General features: G+C 43.3%; 1 protein-coding gene across 1 annotated transcript in view; it reads left to right on the forward strand.

Moving 5' to 3' along the window:
* PLPBP (pyridoxal phosphate binding protein) overlaps nucleotides 1–19,325 on the forward strand; it is a 261,670-nt gene extending 242,345 nt beyond the window's left edge. The window contains exon 9 of the transcript XR_007494851.1: nucleotides 19,313–19,325. The gene's annotated coding sequence lies outside the window, so the exon portion shown is untranslated. The remainder of the gene's footprint in view (nucleotides 1–19,312) is intronic.
* The last annotated feature ends 1,668 nt before the right edge of the window (nucleotides 19,326–20,993 follow it).

Here is a 20,993-nt window from a genome sequence, read left to right on the forward strand (position 1 = left end):
CCGAGGTTTTCTTTTTTGATAGAAATTTTTTGTGGATGTACTGACGTTCAGTCCAAAATAAAACCCAAATATTGATAAGGTGGAATTATCTGTATTTTTTCTTAAGCTATTTTCAGTCCTGATGTTTGTAAACAGTCAATAACATAAGAATATAAGTCCTGTAAATCTGTTTCATTGTTCATTGTGATCAAGATATCATCTGTATAATGAAATATCATGGCTTGAGGAAATTTTTCACGAGCAGGGCTCAAAACCTTATCTACAAAAAACTGACATTGTTGGGGAATTTAGAATGCCTTGGGGGAGAACAGTCCATTGGAAACATCTGCAGGGATGGGTATTATTGAGAGAAGGAACTGAGAATGCAAAACGTTTTTTATCTTCTGGGTGGATAGGAATATGGTAGAAGCAATCTTTCAGATCAATTATAACTAGTGGCCATTCCTTTGGAATAACTACAGGTGATGGTAAACCAGTCTGCAATTTGCCCATAGGTATCATGGATAAATTTACAGCTCTAAGATCCATCAAAAGTCTCCATTTACCGGATTTCTTTTTTATAGTGAATATAGGTGAATTCCATTGAGAAAAAGATGGTTCAATATTCCTAAACTTAGCTGTTCCTCCACTAATTCTGTCAGCACCTTTAATTTATCAGTTTTAAGGGGCCACTGACGTGTCCAAATTGGTGCTGGTGTTTTTATGGTAGTGGCCCTTACTAAAAATTTTGGGTTTTTAAATCAAAAGAAGGTTTGGGCTCTTCTGGAGCTAATGGGATGTGGAATTCTGCTTTCCACTGTTTGTGTAGGTCACAGCCCCACGGGGATGGTGAAAATGGGCCCACATGAAGTTGAAAAGGTGTGAAGAAAAAAATAAAAATAAGTAAGAACTGGAAGAAAAACTCCCTAGCTCCCTGAGAACCACCTCCCTAATTTCCACTTCCCTAAACTCTCTGGGAACCACCTCCCTAACTCCCTAAAACTCTCTGGGAAACTTTCCACTTCCCCACTCCCTGAAAGCTCCCCTTCCTTTGAACTAACCAAAGCCAGACAGCCAGATCTGGGCAACAATTCTCGGAAAGCCCCTAACTCACTTTAGATACGCACATGCTGTCAGGGGAAGAAAAAAGATACGCACATGACCCCAGGGGCAGACACTGCCCCATCTGTTACACATGGTAAACAAAATGCCTCCTTCCTGGGCTCTGACGCATAACTTCTTCTGTGGCGGGAGATAAGGAAAGATGCCTCCTTCCTGGCAGGTGTGTTTCATGATATGTATGGTCTTTTTTACCCTATAAAAGCTTTGCTGAATGCTGGAGGGGGGCCGAATCTCCTCTACTCGACTCTGAGGTATGAGATTCAGTCCCTGCATGCTGGAATATTAAATCCCTCGTGTTATTACAGCAAGTTTGGTCTCCGAGTCTCTGTGGGTGCACGCATATCCTGAGCCTGGAGCGAAGTACTCCCGGGGGGAGTTCCTTCAAGGTCTGATTATTGCTTTTTGATTTTCTGGGTCGTAAAATATCATAGTCCTCGTACTCAACAGACAGGAGCTCAGGCCTCCTATTCCTTCTAGAGAATACGGGATTTCCTGAAGAGGCCAATTTTCTGGCCATTCTTTATCAGAAATTACGGTAACCTGAGCACTCTATCTATCATTCCGTCAAAGGGTTGCCCTTCCAAGTGAAGTTTGATCATTCAGTGTTCATCTTTAAATTTAGTAACCAGAGCCACGATTGAGTTTTGAGCAGCACCCGGATCTGTGCTTCCAAAACCTCTAATTCTAGTCTTATCTGAAGTCCCAAATTTGACATAAGGCACTATTACTATCTGGGCAATCACTTCTCCTTTTTTAAAGGTCCATGTAACTGGTACAGTAATAACTACAATGATTTCTCCCATAGAATCTGAGTCAATGACACCAGTGATTACTGATATACCCTTTATGTTGAGGGAACTTCTGCCAAGAATCAAACCCATAGTATCTGGGGTTGGTGGTCCCACAATGCCAGTCTCTAACATGTAAGGGCATGCTCCTGTTAAATTGTAATGTCCTCTGGGCATAATATGTCTAATCCGGCACTCCCTGATATGGAGTGAATTAATTTCCTTATCGTGATGAATTTTCTTGGGCTGGGCTTGGAAGGATTATTGTTTGTGAGCTTTGCCTCTGATTTGGAAGGGCCTGGGGGAAGGCCCTGTGGGCGTTTCCCTGCATCTTGTATGTGTGTCCTTGAGGAGCTGAATTTATAAGGAAACGGCAATTTCTTTTGATATTCCCCTCTTTTCCACAATGGTAGCAGGCGATTTGCCTCCTGGGGATTGTATTGAAACCTCTCCTTAGGTTATTGTCAATGAGGTTTTTGGATCTGCAATCTTTTGCCCAGTGGCAACCCCTTTTGCATTTTGGGCAAAGACCTGGTTTACGGAAAGTGTTCTGTCCCCGAGGGGAGTAAGGCATCATTCCCTTGGTAACTGGGAAGGTTTGTACTGAGTCTAAGTGGGGTGGGGGTTGGGGTTCCCCATAGACATTCCAACAGGCATAAAGGAAATCATTCATATCTGCCTTTTCATTTAATGTATTCAATACTAATCTACAGGCCGAATTTGCATCATGATAAGCCAAAGATTTTACTAGGAAGTTTCTCATCTCCTCATCTTCAACTTGTAACTTCAGAGCATCTTTAATCTTACCTACAAACTCTGCATATGACTCATAAGGGCCTTGGGTAATTTTTAAAAAGTTTTCTCTGCCAATGCTGTTAGAATCAATTTTTTCCCATGATGACAATGCAATATCCCTAATTAAATTTAATTTTTCTTTTTTTGGTTTTTAGGCCACACCCGGCAATGCTCAGGGGTTACTCCTGGCTCTCTGCTCAGAAATAGCTCCTGACAGGCACGGGGGACCATATGGGACACGGGGATTCGAACCAACCACCTTTGGTCCTGGATCGGCTGCTTGCAAGGCAAATGCCGCTATGCTATCTCTCCGGGCCCTAAATTTAATATTTCTTTAGGTAAAGCTGCTTGTGTCTGAATATTTGCAAATTGATTTTCTGCCATCAGTAATTCATACAATAGAATAACACCTGCCACTTGCTTTTTCGTACCATCCGGGCTATATAATTTGGCTTTTACACCTTCTGAATAGTACATTTTCCATTCAGTTCGCTGTTTAGATGACAGGCATATTTCAGTGATTCTTTTAAAATCATACAAAGTACAAAATGAGTTATGACTCCAAAGTCTTAGTAACTCCACACTGTATGGCGATTTTGGGCCATACTCTTTACATGCTTTTCTAAACCGATCTAATTCTTCCATCTGATAGGGTACATAGTTAGAAACATTTACCCCGGGGCCGGAGAGATAGCATGGAGGTAAGGTGTTTGCCTTTCATGCAGGAGGTCATCGGTTAGAATCCCGGCGTCCCATATGGTCCCCCGTGCCTGCCAGGAGCAATTTCTGAGCCTGGAGCCAGGAATAACCCCTGAGCACTGCCGGGTGTGAGCCAAAAACCACAAAAAAAAAAAAAACATTTACCCCATGTAAAGGGGATGAGGCCAGATTAGCAAAATTACTCTGAATAGAGCTCTGAGGGGCCGGGAAGGTGGCGCTAGATGTAAGGTGTCTGCCTTACAAGCGCTAGCGTAGGACGGACCGCGGTTCGATCCCCCGGCGTCCCATATGGTCTCCCCAAGCCAGGGGCGATTTCTGAGCTCATAGCCAGGAGTAACCCCTGAGCGTCAAACGGGTGTGGCCCAAAAACCAAAAAAAAAAAAAAAAAAAAGAATAGAGCTCTGAGGCCGTGCGTGTGGTTCATCGTCTGAATCTGCACTGTGTGCGATTCAATTTTGTGAATAGAACAAGGCCTCCCTTCTGGAGTTAGCACTGGAGGTTGATCATTGTCTGAGTCACTACTGTCATGCAGTTCGCTAGAATCAGGCTTAACTTTCCGAGTTGTTTTTCTTCCAGCAAAAATTTCTATATTGTTGATGGTGGAGCTGGATTCGTCAGCCTGCACCATGGTCTGAATTTTCGTCGGAAAATTATCCATACAGGTTTTAGCCTCACCATTTCTACACTTTCTATTTCCTAAATACCAGCTAATAACTATGCTCACGGTAATAACGTGAGCCAACACAGAAATTCCACAAACTATGATGGCTGGAGACAATGCAATTTTCATTTGAAATATAGACCACAACCATCCAACTGAAGTGATTGTCCTTAGATCAAAACCAATTAGTTTTAAACAAAATGAAATAATCCACTTGTATACTAGAGAACCAATGCATAAGCAAAAAGGTGGCAGAATTCACATGACTAACCACAGAAACCATTTAATGGTCAGCAGAGGAAATTTCCAATGAAGTATTTCACTTACAGTTATTGAGGGTCCAGGTTCAGCCTGTCTGGGCGCCATTATGTTGCAAATCAGCCCCTGAAAAGGTTGACTGATGGAGGGATGGAGGATGAGGTCTTTCCCCTCCAGCTCAGAACATGCATCTGCCACCCCATCCAGCCAACGGTTCTGAGGTGAAATGGCAGGTAAACAGCTCGAAGACAGTCAGGCTTGTGGAAATATTAGCTTTATTCGGTGGACAAGACTGAAGTCCAGGGCCCGAAGAGATAGCACAGCAGCGTTTGCCTTGCAAGCAGCCGATCCAGCACCAAAGGTGGTTGGTTCAAATCCCAGTGTCCCATATGGTCCCCCGTGCCTACCAGGAGCTATTTCTGAGCAGACAGCCTGGAGTAACCCCTGAGCACTGCCGGGTGTGGCCCAAAAACCAAAAAAAAAAAAAAAAAAAAAAAGACTGAAGTCCAAAGTCTTAGCCTTAGTACCAGCAAAAAGCCCCTCACCTTCCACAGACCCTTGTTGTTTTCGTTTGGTTTGGTTTGGTTTGGTTTGGTTTTTGGGCCACACCCGGCGGTGCTCAGGGGTTACTCCTGGCTGTCTGCTCAGAAATAGCTCCTGGCAGGCACGGGGGACCATATGGAACACCGGGATTGAGACCATATGGAACACTGGGATTGGAACCAACCACCTTTGGTGCTGGATCGGCTGCTTGCAAGGCAAACGCCGCTGTGCTATCTCTCTAGGCCCCCAGACCCTTGTTTTTATCCCCCAGAATCAGGTATCACCCAATGGTGGGATCAGATACCACCCAATGGTGAAAGCAGAATCAGGTACCACCCTAGGGTGGGGGCAGAATGCCAGGTCACACTCTAGGGTAGAGCACAATCACCGATCAGGGTAGGGTCAGTAACATAATAATCCCATAAAATATTTACATACACACACAGATTACATTTTTTTTTCTTTTTTTAATTTTTATTGTGACCAAAATGCATTACAAATCTTTCACTGCATCATTTATGGTACATAGTGACAATGAATGAGGGGCATTCCCACCACCAGTGGTGTCCTCCCTCTGCCCCTATTCCCAGCATGCATCCCACATCTCCCTCCTCTACCCCCCAGTATGCCAGTGCAACTGGTCTCCACTTTACATTTTGTTGTAGATTGAGCATCCATTCCACCTTCATTGGAGATAAAAGGGATAAGAAAAAGGGGAGAAAAAAATTTGGTGACAACTACCAAAAAAAAAAAAAAAGATTCCTCCAAAAACTGGAAATCGAGCTCCCATACGATCCAGCTATACCACTCCTAGGAATATACCCTAGGAACACAAAAATACAATACAAAAACCCCTTCCTTACACCTATATTCATTGCAGCACTATTTACCATAGCAAGACTCTGGAAACAACCAAAATGCCCTTCAACAGACGAATGGCTAAAGAAACTGTGGTACATATACACAATGGAATATTATGCAGCTGTCAGGAGAGATGAAGTCATGAAATTTTTCTATACATGGATGTACACGGAATCTATTATGCTGAGTGAAATAAGTCAGAGAGAGAGAGAAAAACGCAGAATGGTCTCACTCATCTATGGGTTTTAAGAAAAATGAAAGACACCCTTGTAATAATAATTTTCAGACACAAAAGAGAAAAGAGCTGGAAGTTCCAGCTCACCTCAGGAAGCTCACCACAAAGAGTGATGAGTTTAGTTAGGGAAATAACTACATTTTGAACTGTCCTAATAATGAGAATGTATGAGGAAAATGGAGAGCCTGTCTAGAGTACAGGCGGGGGTCGGGTGGGGAGGAGGGAGACTTGGGACATTGGTGGTGGGAATGTTGCACTGGTGATGGGTGGTGTTCTTTACATGACTGAAACCCAAACACAATCATGTATGTAATTAAGGTGTTTAAATAAATTAAAGAAAAAAGAAAAAAGAAAAAAAAGAAAGGAGAAAAGAAAAAAAAAGAAAGAAAAAATGGAAGAAAAAAGAAAAAAAATGGACCTGGCAAATAAAAATAAAAATAAAACTCTAAATAATAACCACAAGTATGAAAAAGAAAGAGAAAAGTGGAAGAGCAAAGAGAAGAAAAATAAAGTCAAAAACTAAGAAATCAAAACAAAACAAGAAAAAGTATGGGTGCTGGAGTGGTAGGGTTTGGCGTTCCCCCCACATTTTTATTTTTATTTTTTTTTTTTTTTTTGCATAGGCACAGTAAGCATTGGGGAAGAAAGGGAATTCCTGTGGCCTAAGAGATTCAGGGTTTCTCCATCCTTAAAGCATACCATCATGGGATCAACTCCTGGCTCCATATATATATACTCATTACCCTATCCCAAAGGCTCTTTTGTGATGCCAGGAAAGTTTCCTCTTGGTTGTGTGTGAGAAAAATCAAGCCACTGTAGCTAGCGATCTTGGTATTTGCGCAGGTTATAGGTCAGGGTCTAGGATAGAGTCTCTAGGTTCTAGAGGTTCCTATCCATCGTTGTTGTGGTGTTCAGTCTTCTGTAACACTTGCTCCCTGTTTTCGCTCAGTCCCTAAACCGAAGCCTAGGATATTATGGATCCAAAGGTTCTGCTCAGTCTCTGTTGTCCAAGTTGGACCTCTGCAATAAGACATCTTGTTGATGTTGTTGTTGTTGTTGTTGTTTTTTATGTGTCCTGGACTACAGCCTAGGGTGGGGTTTTCCTTATTAGTCCCAAGGCTGGTTCTGTTCAGTCACAATTATCAAAGTCAGTTTTCTGTTGTTGGTGCTTTTATTTTTCACAGTTCAAAGGACGATAGCTCTTCTGATTTCCATTTAGTGCTAGGTGATGTGATAGGACAGCCTGGTCTTAGGTCAAGTTTTTCTTTCCTCGTTGTCATATCAAAACTGGCACAAGTTGGTGCCAGAGTAGTGTTATAAATCTCCCAGTGGAGCTTAGTTCCTGGTGGTGTTGCCCGGAGCTGTATCATTTCTACGTCGGGAATCTGGGGTTTCAGATTGGACTAACACTGTCCAATCTCCTGGGGACTGGTTACATCCACATGACACATGTTCAGGATGGGAGGCACCCCATCTCAAAGATGTGAATTGAACTTGAGTGTTAACAAATAAATAGGAAACACTGACGACTCAGCAATATACTTTTGTGAAGCAGAAGCAGTTGAATACTTCCTCACTGCAGGCAAGTTTTCAAGTTGCCAAGCTAATAGCCCACAATGGCAAACCATTTGTGGAGGGAGAATTTGTTAAAGAATGCCTTATTTCTGTTGCCAAAGAGATGTGTCCAGAGAAGGCCGATTTATTTAGTACAGTGAGCCTTGCAGGAGTTACAATGACATGAAGGATTGAAGAAATGAGCGAAAATTTGCTGCACCGTTTGCAAAACTCTGCAAAGAAACTTTGCTATTTTTCCTTGCACTGGCTAGTTTAACCCAGTCCAGCTCCAAACCATTCACAGTTTGACAAACCTTTTCAAATATATTCACTCCTGTGGTTGTACCTTTGATACTTTGCAGTGCAGCAAGCTCTTCTGTGACTTTAAAATACTCATTTGTCCCACGCATATAAATAAGAAGTTGGGCAGAATCACGAACATCATTTCAGGGAATAAACATAAAAATCCCCCAATTGCACCCGAGGCTACCTACTGTTGTCATTCCCTGGGGAAGGGATGCTTCACTCACTTTGTAATTCTGGTATAAATGATCTGGAAGGAGGGAGGGAGGGAAGAAAAAAGGGAGGGTGGAAGGGAGGGAGGGAGGATGTTCTTCAGGGCTCTGTCCACCCCCAAGACATCCAGATGAAGGCAATGTAAAAAAAGTAAGGCAAAATGGCTCTACCTCTAGAACATTCTCACTGGGCAGCAGGGCAAGGCCCCTCACTCCTGGATCATTTACACCAGAATTATAGCCCTCTCTGCTGTACTATCATCTTGGCCCCTCTATATTTACTTCTTTGAGAAAACTCCATACTGTTTTCCATAGAGGTTGAACCAGATGACATTCTAACATTCACTGAAGATAAGCTGTGAGCTAACAGTGATTCTGAGTGCAGAGCTAGGAATAACCACTGAGCATTGCTGGCTGTGGACCAAAAATAAAAATAAAATAAAATAAAATAAAAAGTTCTAGAGTTTCTATATGACCTGCCAATTCTACTTCTTGACATCTGTCTCCAACACACACACACACACACACACACACACACACACACACACACGCGCGCGCGCGCGGACCAACATTAATTCTGAACAATTTCTGTACACCTGTTTTTAATGGCAGTGCTAGTACAATAGCCAGAGATGGAAACAACCCAAATCAACAATGATGAATGGAGCAAAAAGTTGAAGTGTGACAAGGCACTTGGTCTTACATGTAGTCTGGATCTTATTTAATTTTAATGATTTTAATTTAATGAATTTCAACATGCCTCTAATAACTCTTGTTTCAAACAGTATAGATCTAAAAGAACCTCTGGAAATGGTAAAATTTATAAGCATGTTGTGGGCTGGAGAGATAGTATAATGGGTAAGGTGCTTGCCTTGCAAATGGTTGACCCTTGTTCGACCCAGGTTTAATCCCCAGCTTCCCTTATGGATCACTGAGCACTGCCAGGAGTAATTCCAGAACTAATATAACCAGGAACAACCCTGAGCATCACCAGGTGTGGCCCAAAAGCAAATAAACAAAAACAAAAAGCATTTGAACATCATAATATATAATAAGTAAAGAGTACCAAATACAGTGTAACTGTGAAAACAAAGACATTGTGGCACATCAATTTTTTTTCTTTTGGTTTTTAGGTCATACCCGGCAGCCCTCAGGGGCTACTCCTGGCTCTAAGCTCAGAAATCACTCCTGGCAGGCTCGGGGGACCATATGGGATGCTGGGATTCGAATCACCGTCCTTCTGCATGCAAGGCAAATGCCTTACCTACCATGATATCTCTCCGGCCTCGGCACATCAATTTTATTTTTCTTTTTCAGCCACATCCAGTTATCTGGTTCTGCACTCAGAAATTACTCCTGGTGAAGAATGGGGACTTATGTGATGCCAGAATTGAACCTGAGTCAGCCAGGATACAAAAGCAAAACCCCTAGCCACTGTACTATTATTCCAGTCCAAGGCACATCACTTTAAGTGATCTAAAAGGAGCCAGTTCTGACTCTAGATGCTAAGGTATATGGTTTGCATACAAGAATCTTGATTTTTATCACTGCATGATATTGTGGGTGTCACCCAAAACTAAATAAATAGAGTCTGAAAAAAAAAACTAACTCATCAAATTTGTCCCACTATTCTGGTTTTTTTTTTTTTTTTTTCTTTTTTCGTGTGTTTGGAGGGGGGTTACCATACTCATCAGTACTCAGGGTTACTCCTAGCTCTGTGGTCAGGAATTACTCTTGGCAAGCTCTGGGGATGATATGGGATGCTGAAGATTAAACTCGGGTGGGCCACATAGGAAACATCTTCCCACTGTGCTATCTCTTCAGCCCCTGTTTGCTTTCGTTTTATTTGGTTTTTATGCATGCTACATTTTTAAAAATCACTTTGGACAATCAATACAGGGCTGGAGAAATGGTACAGTAGGCAGAACATTTACCTTGCACACAGCTGCCCTGGGTTCAATCCCTAGCACCTCATATGGTCACTTGAGCATCACCAGGAGTGAAACCTGAGTGCAGTCAGGATAACCCCTGAGCATGGCCAGGTGGTCCATAAAATAAAAAATAAATGCATGGGCCCGAAGAGATAGCACAGTGGCTTTTGCCTTGCAAGCAGCCGATCCAGGACCAAAGGTGGTTGGTTCGAATCCCGGTGTCCCATATGGTCCCCCGTGCCTGCCAGGAGCTATTTCTGAGCAGACAGCCAGGAGTAACCCCTGAGTACCACTGGGTGTGGCCCCCCAAAAAATACATACATACATACATACATACATTAATAAATTACTTTGGGCAATACAAAAGAAGCAGCAAGGAACAGGAGTAGAGAATTCAAAAGTAAATGACTAACTAGATGAAGCACCTAGTATATATAGACAATAGTAGAGTGCATGCCTGATGCCCCAAGTTCTATCCTCACCCCAAACCCCAAATCTCATTCCCACCACAGTATGACTGGGTACTGGAGTGATCCTAAGGCCTCCAGGTGAGACACATTAAAGATGCATTAAAGAAAAGATAATAACTGGGGCTGGCGAGGTGGCACTAGCGGTAAGGTGTCTGTCTTGCAAGCGCTAGCCAAGGAAGGACAGAGATTCTATTCCCCAGCGTCCCATATGGTGCCCCCAAGCCAGGGGCAATTTCTGAGCACTTAGCCAGGAGTAACCCCTGAGCATCAAACGGGTGTGGCCTGAAGAAACAAGAAGAAGAAGAAGAAGAAGAAGAAGAAGAAGAAGAAGAAGAAGAAGAAGAAGAAGAAGAAGAAGAAGAAGAAGAAGAAGAAGAAGAAGAAGGAAGAAGGAAGAAGAAGAAGAAGAAGAAGAAGAAGAAGAAGAAGAAGAAGAAGAAGAAGAAGAAGGAAGAAGAAGAAGAAGAAGAAGAAGAAGAAGAAGAAGAAGAAGAAGAAGAAGAAGAAGAAGAAGAAGAAGAAGAAGAAGAAGAAGAAGATGAAGAAGATGAAGAAAAGAAAGAACTCTAGAGATTTCAGAGTTGTGTTGTAGTCATTCGTGGTGGTGGTTGCTCACTGTTATAGTTCCAGCATCTAGAATTTTGGTAGGTGTTTTATTTCCAAAACAAATCTTGTTGAAAACAAAATATAGAAATTTACATAGAAAACCTAGGTGGTTTGGGGCTGGAGAGATAGCACAGCGGTTTATGCCTTGCAAGCAGCCGATCCAGGACCTAAGGTGGTTGGTTCGAATCCCGGCGTCCCATATGGCCCCCGGTGCTTGTCAGGAGCTATTTCTGAGCAGATAACCAGGAGTAACTCCTAAGCACCTCCGGTGTGGCCCACAAAGAAAAAAGAAAAAAGAAAACCTAGGTGATTTGTGTTCCCACTAGGGGGCACTCCAGTCCAGAGGGACAGGACTGGAAGAAATCAAGATAAGTATGGAACTGTAACTGAAATCTGGGTTCTTTTTGTTTGTTTGTTTGTTTGTTTGTTTTTAATTTTTGGGCCACACCCGGCAGCGCTCAGGGGTTACTCCTGGCTCTGTGCTCAGAAATTGCTTGGGGCAGGCAGGCTCAGGGGATCATATGGGATGCTGGGGATTGAACCCAGGTCTGTTCTAGGTTGGCCACATGCAAGGCAAACACCACACCGCTGTGCTATCATTTCAACCCTGGAATCTGGGTTCTTTTTTTTTTTTTTTTTTTTTTTTGGTTTTTGGGCCACACCCGGTAACGCTCGGGGGTTACTCCTGGCTATGTGCTCAGAAGTCGCTCCTGGCTTGGGGGACCATATGGGACACCGGGGGATCGAACCGCGGTCCGTCCAAAGCTAGCGCAGGCAAGGCAGGCACCTTACCTTTAGCGCCACCGCCCGGCCCCCTGCAATTTTTTTTTTTTTTTTTTTTTTTTGGAATCTGGGTTCTTAACACTTTCTAGAGTAGCATCAGAGTATAAATCTCAGTCACTCCGGGGCCGGCGAGGTGGCGCTAGAGGTAAGGTGTCTGCCTTGCAAGCGCTAGCCAAGGAACGGACCACGGTTCGATCCCCCGGCGTCCCATATGGTCCCCCCAAGCCAGGGGCAATTTCTGAGCGCATAGCCAGGAGTAACCCCTGAGCATCACCGGGTGTGGCCCAAAAACCAAAAATAAAAAAAAAAAAAAAAAAAATCTCAGTCACTCCACTTTCCCATCACACACCCCCATTTCTTTCCTTTTCATTCTCTCACTTGCTTTCTCCTGTGTACCAGCTAACCCCCAAGATAACCACACTCCCACATGAGTGTCTTAGGGCAGAACATATTGTTTCGTTGTGATTTTTTTTCTTTGAGCCACACTGACAATACTCGGGTTATTTCTGGCTTATTCCTGGCTCTGCGCCCAAGCATCACTCTTGGTGGTGTTCAGGAGACAGTCTGGGATGCTGGAGATAGAACCTAGATCAGCCAAGAACAAGGCAAACATCCTACCTGCTGTGCTCTCTCTCTCTCTCTCAAAGCCTCCTTTAGAGCATTTTGTTGTCGTTGTTGTTGTTGTTGCTATTGGTTTTGGGTCACACCCGGCAGTGCTCATGGGTTACTCCTGGCTCTGTGCTCAGAAATTATCCCTGGAAGGCACTGGGCACGGGAAAACTAACCATCAGTCTGGGGTTGGCCTCGTGCAAGGCAAACCCCCTACCACTGTGCTATCTCTCTGGCCCCTAGAGTACTTTTATTTACTTACTTACTTATTTATTTATTTATTTATTTTTGGGGTCACAACTGTCCGCATTCATGGGTTACTCCTGGCTCTATGCCCAGAAATCGCTACTGGCAGGCACAGGGGACCATATGGGATGCCGGGATTCGAACTACCGTCCTTCTGCATGCAAGGCAAATGCCCTACCTCCATGCTATCTCTCTGGTCCCCCCCCCAGAGTACTTTTTTTTTTTTTTTTTTTTTTTTTTGGTTTTTGGGCCACACCCAGTAACGCTTAGGGGTTACTCCTGGCTATGTGCTCAGAAGTTGCTCCTGGCTTGGGGGACCATATGGGACACCGGGGGATTGAACTGCGGTCCGTCCAAGGTTAGCGCAGGCAAGGCAGGCACCTTACCTTTAGCGCCACCGCCCGGCCCCCCCCCAGAGTACTTTTAAATGCCACATTTTCCTCTTCAAGGAATAAAGGAAATAAAGGCTTAGGGGGAGAAACCTAGACCTGGGAGTTATAGGTGGATTTCTAGACTACTGTTGCTATAACTTGTGACTCTCCCATGCTCTACTCACCACATGCCTTAGATATACAAAGATAGAACTTGTTCCTCTGTTTCCAGACAGAACAGACTTGCAGAGTGACTAGCCATGGTCACATAAATATGTAAAAGATGTTTTGCTTGTTTTCTAGTTTTCTTTTATTTATTTTTATTTTTTTTTATTTTTGGACCACACCCGGCAGCGCTCAGGGGTTACTCCTGGCTCTGTGCTCAGAAATCGCTCCTGACATGCTTGGGGAACCATATGGGATGCTGGGAATCAAACTGGGGTTCATCCAGGGTTTGCTCCAGCCCCGTTTTGTTTGTTTTCTTTTGAGTGCTCAGGGGCTACCAGGGCTACTCCTAACAGTATTCAAAGGTTGAATAGTTTCAAAGGCTCAAAGATTTTCAACATACAAGCCATGAGCCAGAGTTCATATAGCTGGTAGGGTGCTTGCCTTGAATGTGGCAGACCTAGATTAAATCCCTGGCAACCAACAGGACCCCTAGAGCCCTGCCAGAGGGATTCCTATGCACAGAGACAGGAGAAATTCCTGAGCACTGCCAGATGTTGCACAAAAACAACAACAACAAAAATAAAACCATACAGGGGCCGGAGAGATAGCATGGAGGTAGGGCACTTGCCTTGCATGCAGAAGGATGGTGGTTTGAATCCCAGCATCCCATGTGGTCCCCAGAGTCTGCCAGGAGCAATTTCTGAGTATAGAGCCAGGAGTAGCCCCTGAGCACTGCTGGGTGTGACCCAAAAACCAAAATAAATAAATAAAAGAAAACCATACAAACCAGTGCTCTCTTTTTTTCTTTATTGAAAGAAAATGCATCATATAGTTGACATAGCTGATCATAATACATTTGTTTCCAAATAAATGAAAGCAGTTATGAAAAAAGGATAGAAAGAAAAAAGAAGAGAAGAAAAATTTTAAAGGAAAGAAAAAAAAAAAGAAAGAAAAACTACAGTAGGGCCCGGAGAGATAGCACAGCGGCGTTTGCCTTGCAAGCAGCCGATCCAGGACCAAAGGTGGTTGGTTCGAATTCCGGTGTCCCATATGGTCCCCCGTGCCTACCAGGAGCTATTTCTGAGCAGACAGCCAGGAGTCACCCCTGAGCACCGCCGGGTGTGGCCCAAAAACCAAAAAAAAAAAAAGAAAAACTACAGTAGCAAGGAAGCACATCTGTGAAAATGATTGTATCTCCAATGAAGTCATTAATGCAATGGCAGAAGATTTAGTACTGTAAGCTCTTTTTAGCTGTCCACTTTGTTAAATTGGTATGTTCCTATAGGAATGACAGAATCAAACTAATGAAGCTGTCCAGAAATTCAAAGCACTATTACAGATACTACAGCTTTTGTGGGGCATATTCTCAGTGGCCAGGCCTCCTGGGAGAAGGAGGATGTGGGGATAGAAAAGCCTCCCAAAAAGCCCTTGTAATAGCAGTTCAAATATCGGCATACCTGAAGTTTGGTCATTCTGGTGTCCCCAAGGAGAATCATAGAGAGATGGTGAAGCAGAGTCATGAGTTTAACAGTGAATCTGGTGATGGATGCAAGAAGGTGTAGCTTTCACAGAAAGGGCCCTTGGCAAACCCTCTCCCGAGATTGCCAGCTTCAGCAGTGTGGCCGATGTACCCAGGGTTTTTTATGGCTTGATTTACATCTCTTTTGAGAAAATAGTGAGTCTATGGAGTTGGACTGGTGGGAACCCATGTGCTCTATCTCTTTTATTTGTTGGTTTGTTTTGTTTTGTTTTGTTTTGTTTTGTTTTGTTTTGGGGGGGGGTCACACCCGGCAACGCTCAGGGGTTACTTCTGGCTCTAGGCTCAGAAATCGCTCCTGGAGGCCGGGAAGGTGGCGCTAGAGGTAAGGTGTCTGCCTTGCAAGCACTAGCGTAGGATGGACCGCGGTTCCATCCCCCAGAGTCCCATATGGTGCCCCCAAGCCAGGGGCGATTTCTGAGCGCATAGCCAGGAGTAACCCCTGAGCGTCACCGGGTGTGGCCCAAAAACCAAAAAAAAAAAAAAAAAAAAAGAAATCGCTCCTGGCAGGCTTGGGGGAACATATGGGATGACAGGATTCGAACCACCTTCCTTATGCATGCAAGGCAAACACCTTATCTCCATGCTATATCTCCAGTCCTCTATCTCTTAAGCTATATCCCTAGCACTATAATTTTTTTTTATTTAGAAATTGTGACTTACAACATTTTTTTTTTTTTTTTGGTTTTTGTGTCACACCCAGCAGCACTCAGGAGTTACTCCTGGTTCTATGCTCAGAAATCGCTCCTGGCAGGCTAGGGAACTATATAGGATGCCTGGATTCGAACCACCAACCTTCTGCATGAAAGGCAAACGCCTTACCTCCATGCTATCTCTCCAGCCCCAGACTTACAACATTTTTAATAATAGTTTTAGGTATACAATGTACCAACTCCAAATCCTTCACCAGTGTCATTATTTTTCAAAGTTCCAAGGTTATCTGCATCCCTCATCCCACTTCTTTAAAACTCATGTTTGGATCACATGTTTATAGTAATTGCTCTAATGGCTTTATTTGGTTTGCCTTTTATGGAACCATACATGGAGATGGAATTACTCCTGGCATTGCTCAGGAGACTATATGGGATGTTGGGTATAGAATCTAGGTCAGCTTCATGCAAGGAAAGAACACCTTATGCTCTTTTCAGTCAGTCCAGCTCTAATGCTTTTGATATATATAGTTACTTCTATTCTAGACCACTAAAACATCCAAGGTCCCTGACAAATCCCTGTAAGTTGCTTTTTGTCTCTCTCTACATTCTTTACCTTTCTACTACTTTCTTTGGTCTTCTCATTTCTGTAATCTAGAGCCAAGAGTTTACTACCTTTGATACCTTTCATTCTCTTGTCCTATTATTCTATATATCACCTATTTCACAGATAAGTGAGAGCATTTGGCATTTGTCCTTCTCCCTTTATTTCATTTAGCATTGAACCCTCCAGTTCCAGCCAAAACTTGCAGCAAGCTGCATACTTTTATGCTTCCTTGGGGCCACATGGAATTCTATTATGTTACCACATCTTTATTATCCACTCATTTGTCATTTGATTTGGTTGGTTTCCACCATCTTGGCTACTGTACAAGCACTGCAATGAGCATACATAGGTGGATAGATATATAAGTATATAAATATATTATATATATTTGACTATGATTTTTTGTTTTTGGGTCACACCCAGCATTGCTTAGGGGTTACTCCTGGCTCCATGCTCAGAAATCGCTTCTGGCAGGCTCAGGGGACCATATGGGATGCCAGGATTCGAACCAATGACATTCTGCATGAAAGGCAAACACCTTACCTCCATGCTATCTCTCCAGCCCCTTGACTATGATTTTGTGGCAGATGCCAAGAAGTGATCTGACAGAAGTTCTGTTCTTACTTTTTTTTTGGGGGGGGTCACATCCTGCAGTACTCCAGGGTTACTCCTGGCTCTATGCTCAGAAATTGCTCCTGACAGGCTCGAGGGACCATATGGGATGCTGGGATTCGAACCACCATCTTTCTGCATGCAAGGCAAATGCCCTACCTCCATGCTATCTCTCTGACCTCCTGTTCTTACTTTTTTGTTTTTGTTTTTGGGTCACACCCGGCAGCGCTCTGGGATTACTCCTAGCTCAAAGCTCAGAAATCACTCCTGGCAGACTCGGGGGGACCATACGGATGCCGGGATTTGAACCAATGACCTTCTACATCAGTGGTCCTCAGAAAGGCAAACAAATGCCTTACCTCCATGCTATCTCTCCGGCCTCTCCCTGTTCTTACTTTTTGTTTTGTTTTGTTTGGTTTGGTTTTGGTTTTGGTTTTGGGCCACACCCGGCGATGCTCAGGGGTTACTCCTGGCTGTCTGCTCAGAAATAGCTCCTGGCAGGCACAGGGGACCATATGGGAAACCGGGATTCGAACCAACCACCTTTGGTCCTGAATAGGCTGCTTGCAAGGCAAACGCCGCTGTGCTATCTCTCCGGGCCCCTGTTCTTACTTTTTAAAGAAATCTTCATACTAGGGCCGGAGAGATAGCACAGTGGTAGGGTGTTTGCCTTACACACAGCCAATCCAGAATGAACGGTGTTTGAATTCTGGCATCCCATATAGTCCTGCCAGGAGCAATGTCTGAGCTCAGAGCCAGGAGAAATCCCTGAGTGCCACTAGGTGTGACCCAAAAACAAAAACAAAAAACAAAAAAAAGGTCTCCATACTATTTTTCATAGGAGCTAGACCTGACAATTCTACCATCTTTGAATGAGTTTCTTTGGGGATGGGGAGCAGAAATACCTAGCTCTGTGTTCTGGACTTCTTGCTTTGCACTCAAGGATCATTCTTGGCAGTGTTGTGGGGGGACATATGCAGATCAAACTATAGTTGGATGCAAGGTAGAAAAGCAAGCTTCTGAACACTTGTACTTTCTTTCAGTCCCCATAAATGAATTATTTCTACCTCAGAATGTTTTCTCTACAAAACCTAGGGAATTAACACAGTGCCATCAATTTTAAGTTCTTTGAAAATATATTACTAAGCCTAGAGAAGAAGTGCCGAGGTAAGGTCTTGCCTTGCACACAGCCTGCCTTGTTTCAATTTCCAGCACCATATATGGTTCCCCCAAGCAATGCCAGGAGGGGACCATAGCATAGAATTAGTAATAACTACTGAGTACCAGTGAGTTTAGCCAACTCTCTTCCACTAAATTTATTTACTATTTTTTATTATTATTTATTTATTATTAAGGATCAAAGAAGGCCAGAATCACATAATAGTACAGTAGATAGGGCATTTGCCTTACTTGCAGCTGACCCAGATTCACTCTCTGGCATCATGTATAGTCCCCCAAGTCACCAGAAGTGATTCCTGAGTGCAGAGACAGGAGTAGCTTTGTGAGGCAAGAAAGAAGAAGAAGGGGGCCGGGCGGTGGCGCTAGAGGTAAGGTGCCTGCCTTGCCTGCGCTAGCCTTGGACGGACCACGGTTCGATCCCCCGGTGTCCCATATGGTCCCCCAAGCCAGGAGCGACTTCTGAGCACATAGCCAGGAGTAACCCCTGAGTGTTACCGGGTGTGGCCCAAAAACCAAAAAAAAAAAAAAAAGAAAGAAAGAAAGAAAGAAGAAGAAGAAGTAGAAGAAGAAGAATAAGAAGAAGAAGAATAAGAACAAGAAGAAGAAGAAGAAGAAGAAGAAGAAAGAAATAAAAATAAAATCCACCAGTATGGCTCAAAGAGCTGGAACACTTTTTCAAGCAGAAAGCTAGGGCTTGACTCATAGCATTGCAGGGTTACCCACACAGTGCCTAGGTGTCTTCTCTGCTCCCCCATCCAAAAAAAAAGAAGGCAAAATGATGCAGCAAAGTTGTTATTCCTGGGGCTGGAGAGATAGTACAGTATGTGGGTACTTCCCTTGCATGTAGCTGATAATGCCTCAATTCCTGACATCCCATATGGTCCCCTGAGCCCATCAGGAGTGATCCTTGAGTGCAGAGCCAGAAGTGAGCCCTGAACACAGCTGAATATGACCCCAAATCAAAACAAAACAATACAAAAATGCTACTCCTGAGAACATTGCTCTGAGATCCAGTGAGTCTGGAGACTGAAAAAGGAGGGCGTGTTCCATAGAATTATGGGAAGGGAAAGAGAAGGCAGCTGTGTTGGAGAGCCTTTCTGAGGGCTGGACAGAGGGCAAAGCAACATCCAGAGAAGAAACCTAGGCAAATGGGTAAGATTCCTGCTAGGAAATGTTTGTGTCCAGAGGGATGCACTGAGGAGATGAAGGCTTTGGGAAAAGTTTGATTTAGGTGTCCTGAGAAGAAAGCAATACTAGGTAAATTTTTTTCCATAAGCCAGGGAGGGGCACCAGGTCTACATTTGCTGAAACCAAAAATATTGGATTTTTCAGACTCCCAGAACTGTGAGAACATTCTAGAGAGCTAGTGCAGAAGGGAAACACTTGCCTTTAATGAGGGCTACTGATTCAAAACCTCAGCACCACAATATTCTCTGAGCTCTACCAGGGGTCACTTCTGAGCACAGAGCTAAGAATAGCCCCTGAACACCAGGATTGTGACCAAACACAGAGTCACAACAGAAACAAAACAGAACTGTAAAAAAGACTGTGCAGTTTAAGCTCTCCAGTCTGTGGCATTTGCTCAAGTAGTCCAAATTGATAAAGACTGACACCATTATTGCCTCCATTATATCTATTCCTCTTCTCAGGAGAGCTTCCCCATTTCCTCACATAAAATACTGCTTTTAGGGATCCTGAGATATAGTTTAATGGACTGGGGCACATCCTTTGCATACCAGAGATATCGGTTTCTCCCAGGCATTGCCTAGTCACCTGAGCACCACCAGGAGTGACCCAAGTTTCCAAAACACACAAAATAAAAACTGCTTTTTGGCAAAGATCCTATTCCACAAACTCAGAAACTTTGGAGAGTCAGAGGGATAATACAATAAATATGGCACTTGCCTTGCACACAACTGGCTTGGAATGGATCCCTAATACCACATAATGTTCCCCTAAGACCACCAGCAGTGATCGTTGAGTGCAAAACCAGAAATAAACCTGAGAAAATCTGGGAGGGAGAAAGAAAAAAAGGAAGGAAGGAAGGAAGGAAGGAAGGAAAGAAAGAAAGAAAGAAAGAAAGAAAGAAAGAAAGAAAGAAAGAAAGAAAGAAAGAAAGAAAGAAAGAAAGAAAGAAAGAAAGAAAGAAAGAAAGAAAGAAAGAAAGAAAGAAAGAAAGAAAGAAAGAAAGAAAGAAAGAAAGAAAGAAAGAAAGAAAGAAAGAAAGAAAGAAAGAAAGAAAGAAAGAAAGAAAGAAAGAAAGAAAGAAAGAAAGAAAGAAAGAAAGAAAGAAAGAAAGAAAGAAAGAAAGAAAGAAAGAAAGAAAGAAAGAAAGAAAGAAAGAAAGAAAGAAAGAAAGAGAGAGAGAGAAAGAGAAAGAAAGAGAGAGAGAGAAAGAAAGAGAAAGAAAGAAGGAAGGAAGGAAGGAAACAAAGAAAAAAGAAAGAAAGAAAGGGAGAAGGAAGGAAAGAAAAAAGAAAGAAAGAAAAGAAGGAAAGAAAGTAAGAGAAAGAAAGAAGGAAGGAAGGAAGGAAACAAAGAAAAAAGAAAGAAAGAAAGAGAAGGAAAGAAAGAAAGAAAGAAAGAAAGAAAGAAAGAAAGAAAGAAAGAAAGAAAGAAAGAAAGAAAGAAAGAAAGAAAGAAAGAAAGAAAGAAAGAAAGAAAGAAAGAAAGAAAGAAAAGAAAGAAAGAAAGAAAGAAAGAAAGAAAGAAAAGAAAGAAAAGAAAGAAAGAAAGAAAGAAAGAAAGAAAGAAAGAAAGAAAGAAAGAAAGAAAGAAAGAAAGAAAGAAAGAAAGAAAGAAAGAAAGAAAGAAAGAAAGAAAGAAAGAAAGAAAGGAAAGAAAGAAAGAAAGAAAGAAAGAAAGAAAGAAAGAAAGAAAGAAAGAAAGAAAGAAAGAGGGAGCCGGGAGTCTAGCAGGAGGAGGTTTGGCAGGCCCCCGCCATGCCGGAGGCCTGCTTGGCCAGGCCTAGGGGGGGTGCAGGACTTGGGTAACCCCAGCACCCCTCTGCCGCCTTGCTCCAGATCTCCAGGGCTTCCCCGGGCCACACGCCTGGGCAAGCCGGTGAGTTGGGCCCCTTGGTGGAGCCTGAAGGTACCCTAGGCCTTCCCCCACTATCCATGCGGCTCCTTAGGGAGGGTCTGGGTGGGGCTCTGAGCTTCTGGTCTCCCAGCTTCTTGAAGGATCTCTCCTT

This window comes from Suncus etruscus, chromosome 4 (assembly GCF_024139225.1).
Source record: "Suncus etruscus isolate mSunEtr1 chromosome 4, mSunEtr1.pri.cur, whole genome shotgun sequence".
In the NCBI taxonomy this organism is placed as follows: domain Eukaryota; kingdom Metazoa; phylum Chordata; class Mammalia; order Eulipotyphla; family Soricidae; genus Suncus; species Suncus etruscus.